General features: G+C 33.0%; 1 non-coding gene across 1 annotated transcript; it reads right to left on the bottom strand.

The window, feature by feature from the left end:
- Positions 1–1,198: 1,198 nt before the first annotated feature.
- TRNAF-GAA (transfer RNA phenylalanine (anticodon GAA)) lies at positions 1,199–1,271 on the bottom strand. The gene has a single exon. It is a non-coding gene; the product is annotated as a tRNA-Phe (tRNA).
- Positions 1,272–6,793: the final 5,522 nt, after the last annotated feature.

Raw genomic sequence — 6,793 nt, 5'->3', positions numbered from 1 at the left:
TGTTGAAGTGTTGGCCATATACATTTAATTATTTACAAGATTATCTTCTAATATGATTTTATTATTTTTATTATTCTCCTTAATATTTGACTTAAATATCCCTGAATAGTAATTTTCAATTCATTTTCATATGTACTTTAACTACATTTTAATGTAAACTTTATTTAAAATAGAGTCTTCATAACATATGAAAAGACTTTATTAACGTTATGTTTTATTAATGTTCTCATCGTGATGCGCGAGTTTACATGTATCAACTAGAGCGAACTTTATTAACATTATATTTTATTAACGTCTCCATCGTGACGTGCAAGTCTACATATATCAACGCTTTCGTTGGAGCGCGGGAAAACATTAACTAGTTGTAATTTAAAAATTAAAAAACATTTTCCGCTATATATTTTATATTACTGATGTAATCACAATATTGGCGTACAAATGGTATCAACTATGTTATTGTTTTATTTTTAGATCATTAACAGATAATTACATATTAGCTTAACCGTTTTGACTTTTAGGATATATAATCAATATTTGATAGTGTCTAGTCATTAGATTTTAGATGATGATCAAACTAGATTGCTACTTATGTGAAAGCAAGGTAAGTTGCACGCGTTCCTAAATGACACATATTAAAATGTATTTTTTTGAAATACATACCTTATATAAGGCCACATGTTGTCAATTAACGCCAAGAACGCCACCACCGTCCACATCGGGGCCACCTAGGCAAAGCCTCTTAGTGTCGCCCTCCTTCGCCCCTTCGAGCGTTAACTGGCTAGTGCCTCTACCCTTCATGCACATGCATGCCCCTACCCCTACACCTGCAAAAGCATTGCTGACTAAGACTCTACACGTCCGGCATTAAACTACAGCGCACGGCCTTATAAGGATACTCATATTAGCTAAGGATGTTTGGATTATATATGTTACTTTTATCTTTTGAATGATATCGGTCACAATTACATTAATTTAGTTATTTGTCGTTGATTTGTTTCATTTCTTTAACACTGATTCAACACTTGAGTTCATGTCGTAGAATATGAGGAATGTGAATTATTCACAGGAAAACTAACAAGGGTATGTGATCTCGTACTAAAATGAAAAAAAAAAAGTGTTATGGAAAATACTTAATGTTAATGAATATGTATTCATATCAATGAATTGATAGAGTAGAGACTCATACAAATTAATCATGTGTCAGGAACCAGATTTGAACCGGTGACACAAGGATTTTCAGTCCTCTGCTCTACCAACTGAGCTATCCCAACGACTATTCTGATGTCTCATCCTCATTTTCATTTTACTAGAGAACGTGGGTCTATGTCAATTGAACGGGTATTACAAACCCTCGTCCAGGTCCTATAATTTTTCAAAAGAACAACTTTGTAGGTTCAATATGAATAAAAAGATCGATCGTGAATAATTCAAATGGGGATTCCTTGATCAAAGATGTTCATTTGTACATGTATACAACTTTAGGGTGTATGTGTGCAGCCGTGCAAGGGCGTTTTATGTCATATTGATGTATATTTTGCTATGAATCTATAGAGGTTGTGTCACAAACACCGAATCTTATCTAATTAATCCCAAACCACAATGGTTTAACCCAAGAACAATACAAGACCTAAGATATACAAACTGGATCAAACAAACAACAATATTTTGATCATTAAAACGACGATTTGACGAATTCAATTAGAATCACTAAATAACTAGACAAGAATCACCAATATGATGAAACCTTAAATCAGATGAAGACGAATACTGAGGGCTATTTTGACTTTTAAGAGATACGATCAAAGATAATTTTTGGGCGTTAATTGAATACATTTTACCTCTTGGACAGTTAAAAGTAAAAACACCATCAACAGGACTGAGCTGAAACTGAAACATGGGCTAAAACATATGAGGTCCAACTGAAGGCCTGCTACATTCCATTGAAGCAACTTCAAATCTTCAAGCCCATTTTGATCAACTGCATCTACGCCACGCGGCCCACGCCAATCTAACACTTGTCTCAGAAGCCCGTCTCATTTAAACATACACAAACAAATGCACTAGTATTTTTAATATTAATTTGCCATTGAATTTAAACACTTCTATACCTTAACATGTTGTTAAGAGTCTCTTTTAACTCTTCTTTGAGACGTACTCCTCTATATAAGGACTAAGGAGACCATGTATTGTATTTATTTAATCAACTTAGTGAATATATATTGTATTTTACCTGACAGATATGTTTATTTTGTATTACTTTTTATGTATTTCTAGTAAAACTATCTACGGTGTAATGTATATAGTAGATTATGCATTGTATCCAAAAATATAATTGTGTTTATATGTATTTTTAGTATTTTGTTGTCTTGATCGTCAATGTCTCAATCACCATCGTCTAAATATCGATGTATCAAAGCCTCTATCTGAAACATCAAAGAGAATTCTCGGGGGGTTCTATATATAAATCAATCTCTTATTGTATTAATGTGTGTTAGGTTTTTGTTTCATCAATGATTTTTCTTGTCCTTGTTATCACTTTCATCACGTTAATGATTTTGTTCTTGTAAAGAGTATTTTTTTTAATTCTATTTCTTTTATCAGTTTGTTTTTTAAACAATTTGATTATTGTGAGACATATTTCAAATTGAATGTTTCTTAAACATTTTGAGTTGAATGAGTATTTTGGGTTTATAAAAGTTTGGGTTATATTGCATACTTCGGTGAACTCGACAACATTGTTACATTAGCTTGTATTACTTTAATTACTTGGTTATTAAACTTATATGTAAAAAATCATAAAGTGTGCGTTTATAACTGACTTTTCTATGAAACCAAATTACAGAAACATTATATTAAAAGATAACTTGATTGCATATGGGGTGGTGGCGCAGTTGGCTAGCTCGTAGGTTTCATAGCTAATTACTGAGTGATCCTGAGGTCGAGAGTTCGAGCCTCTCTCACCCCATATCTCTTTTGGGCTGTGTGTTTTAGACACTAGACACATCACATGCAGCTATTGATCTCCATATTATTTTGCACACTCTAGTACAAGTGTTCAACCCTAAACAAAAGCTAACGTTAAAAATTCGTTTTCGTTCATGTTGGTTATGGTGCTTCAAATTAATAATAGCTAAGGTAAACCATAAACGACAACGAAACTACAACTTATATTGCTTGAAGACGACTTATATTTATCTTTAATTAAAGCAAATTGCGCCCAGCGTTCTGTTGAACAATATGCATCGGATTTGTGTCACTTGCCATGATCCAACGAATTTCCCCAAAAATTACAGATCAATTTCTAGAGGATGAGTTACTTGCTTGTATAAAGAAAAGCTTCCCACTTATGACATTAGCAAATATTTTTCAAGTGGAAATGTAAAGGGTATGCATAAAGCTTTAATAAAAAGATTCAGGTGAACAAAATTAACTTTTAGCTTTTGAACAACAGCTTGTGGCTTTGTGCAACCTTCTGAGCTACATACATATGGAATTTTAGATGTTTGACTTTAGTCAAATACCTCCGTTGACTCAAATGTAGGACCCACTTGACAAAGTAGTAAAAGGCATGTGGCCAGTAACTCAATTATTAGAGGTGGCAAAATGTGCTGGTTGTTGAGTTAGGTTATGTTGACTAGCAATATGAACAGCTACACTTTTACAAGTTACAACAATATGGAGTTTTGAGTAAAGCGATTCTGGAGGTTGTGTGTTCTAAATATATATTTTGGCTTGACTTACCATTAATATGACTGGTTAGACACATTCCCTTGTTAGCTAATGTCTTATTTGACCACCCATTTGAGTTAATGCATAACCTAAATCTACTCATTCATCAGTAATTGTTACCATCTCTAATGAGACCTATTGATAAGGTTATTGGTAATGTTATGCACACACCAGCTCTAAATCTGATGCATATCATTTCATACGGTTGTATATATCCATTAATTTTACGACATGTATGACTTTGCAAACCACATAATTGTCACGTCATACGGGTCGTATATATAACTTTTACATCATACGAAAGCCATATGACTACTGACACAACACACAACTATCAAATATCGGTACAAGTTTACTAAAATTGATCAGCTTTAGTAAAGTTATACAAGCGCATATAAGGTTGCAAAGGTTGGTCACAAGCAAGGTGTGCTCAGGAAGGCTTTGATCAGCCTCGCCGGGAGGCGGGAACACCAACCTGGTGGTTCGGGCCTGAAAAAAATCCACCCATTTGGGATAGCCACCCAATATCAAAGAAGAAATGGAAGCAAAGGGTAACGAATTTTGGGATAGAGATGAATTTTGGAATGGGGTGTAGTGCGAACACTACCCCGCCTCATTCGGGGGCAAAGCAAGATTTTCGGGATGGTGAAACCACTCCCACCACCCTAACACATTATACGGACCGCATGATTTGAAAGAAATATATACGACTAACGACCCATATGACTTGTCAGTGGTGTATAGATAGTATGTTAGTGGTGTGTGCATATTGTTGTCCTAAGTGTGGTGACACAACATTGAGGTGAACTTTCACCTTTCGTATGTTAAATTTTATACATTAAGTTAATGTAAAATTCTTGTTTAACCATTGATTAAAATACCAAATAAATATAACATAAAGATAGACCCCTGAAAAATCATTAACGACTTATTTCATGTGATTTAGTTAATAAACATGAATAAAATAGAACTAAAAAATCGATTTTAAATTCTAGATTATAGGATTTGGACTGACTTAGGTGGCCTGAGCGTTCGATTCCTAAATTCTGAGCCATTGTATGACTTACACTTGACACCTTCGCAATTTGGTTATGTTCCTAGTGTACTATATATAAAGTTATAAACTAGCATGCTAACTCAATATTCTGATCTGAGTCACTGATCTTCAGCAATAGTTTGGTTAGAAACTATATATGCTTTCGGTGTATTTACCATTTTGTACCTAAAACCAAAGTTTATGACAAAATCCCCATGAGTTAATGTGTGACATTTTGTGTACACAACGAAATAGATTTTTAATCAAATTTTCTTTCAAATATCATTATATATTTGTGTATATGGTTTTTCGTGTTCACATCGTTATTTAGATATCTTTTTACGATTATATAAAAAGTTAGAATACAATTTTAAATATTCTCTGAAAACAATTTAATTTCTATATAAATTAGGAAACATACGTGTGATCAAGAATTAAGGGCCTCCGCTACGTAGTAAGGTTGTAATTATTTCATCATAAACCTTAATTTAAATATAAAATCAATTATTCTTTTTAGTATTTTTCCTTGTTATAGTAAAGGCTAGGCTACGTTCAATGCTTCCTGTTACGCCTTGAAAATGGTAAATGGATTTGACAAGGGAGGTGGACCACGAGCAAGAAAAAGAATTGATGTATCTTTTATAGCAAATGTAGACCTTGTTTAGGTTGATTTATTGGTGCTATTTTTGTTCAATCTTTTTGCTTAATGTGTTGATTTTAGTCTTTAAGTCACATCTGCCAGCAAAAGTTAGCCACTTCTATTCGGATTTTTTATTTATAAGCCAGTTGAAAATGATACATGAGCAGCAATTTAAAGGTGTAATCATGAGGTTTGTTCTTTTAGGAAATCTACGTAGGGCCAATATAGTTTGGTAGGTAAACCCGTTTTCCTTTTAAAGTTGGGGTTTTTTTAAATAAGGTAATAATGTTCCAATAATTCACATCTTATACCATGAAAAGGTTTTTATGCTATTTGTTATTCACAAAAATTTAACACTTATACTGTTATACATTGGTTCATCTATGGTGGGAGTGAAATTGTTGTACGCGGTATGTTATTGTTATATTGTATGGGTGTATACCAGTTCAAGATTAGAGCGGGCATGTCTAGTACTGACTTGAAACCAGCGAAGAGGAGTTGAAGACCGTTAGTGGTTTATACAAACCGATCATGATTTGGTTGGCAGGTTTTGTCTTCAAACTAGACCGGACGATATCATTGCGCAAAGTGGTCTATTTTAGCGGAATTAATTTATATATATATACATATAGTCATATATAGTATTTGGTTGTTTATATTATAATTTTAATAATGATAATTTTTAAATAATTTGAATAAATTTATATGATAATAGATTCCTTTAGCCTTGTGAGCAACTCAAGCTCGATATGTACGTGAAGCATGTACTTGGGCTTGTTTATTAAACACGCTTATTTTTTAAGCTCAAGCTTGTTTAGGTTCATTAAAAGTTTTAGTGAGTCAATCTCGGGTAGATAACGAGCAGCTTGCCTCATGGTCTGCTACTCTATAGACATGAGGTACATAACATATATGGGTTGGTACGAAAATTTTCCCTTCATGCCCGGTTCTTGAATGGGATAGCTTGACTGAAAACCAGTATAATTGTAAAATATATAAGATCAATGACCAGTGGTGTACTGTATTTTTTAATAATGCACAACATAAATGCGAACTTTGAACTTTATGGGTTTTAAACTTGAAATTTTTATGAGAAAAGGCATTCGTCGTGGCTTTTACTTCTCTTTTATTAATTACCAACTTATAACAATGTTATCTTTTAACTATTTATAATAACATATAACATTATATTGCTAGCTTTAAAGCTTTGATTAATTGCTTGATTCTATGCCTATATATATTTCTGGGGTGGCTATAACCTTTTTTGCAGCTATTGAAAAAAATGTTTTTGTAATGTTTACATATTCTGAATCACCCATATGTGAAATCGTATATAACACGTGATCCGTATGTATATAGTCATCTATCTATATATAATCTAGTTGCCT

This window comes from Bidens hawaiensis, unplaced genomic scaffold (assembly GCF_021521415.1).
Source record: "Bidens hawaiensis isolate Kalapana, Puna unplaced genomic scaffold, B.hawaiensis_p1.1 tig00419471_1, whole genome shotgun sequence".
NCBI lineage: Eukaryota > Viridiplantae > Streptophyta > Magnoliopsida > Asterales > Asteraceae > Bidens > Bidens hawaiensis.
The sequence above is the reverse complement of the archived record's forward strand: the minus strand, read 5'-3'. Positions and strand labels throughout refer to the sequence as shown.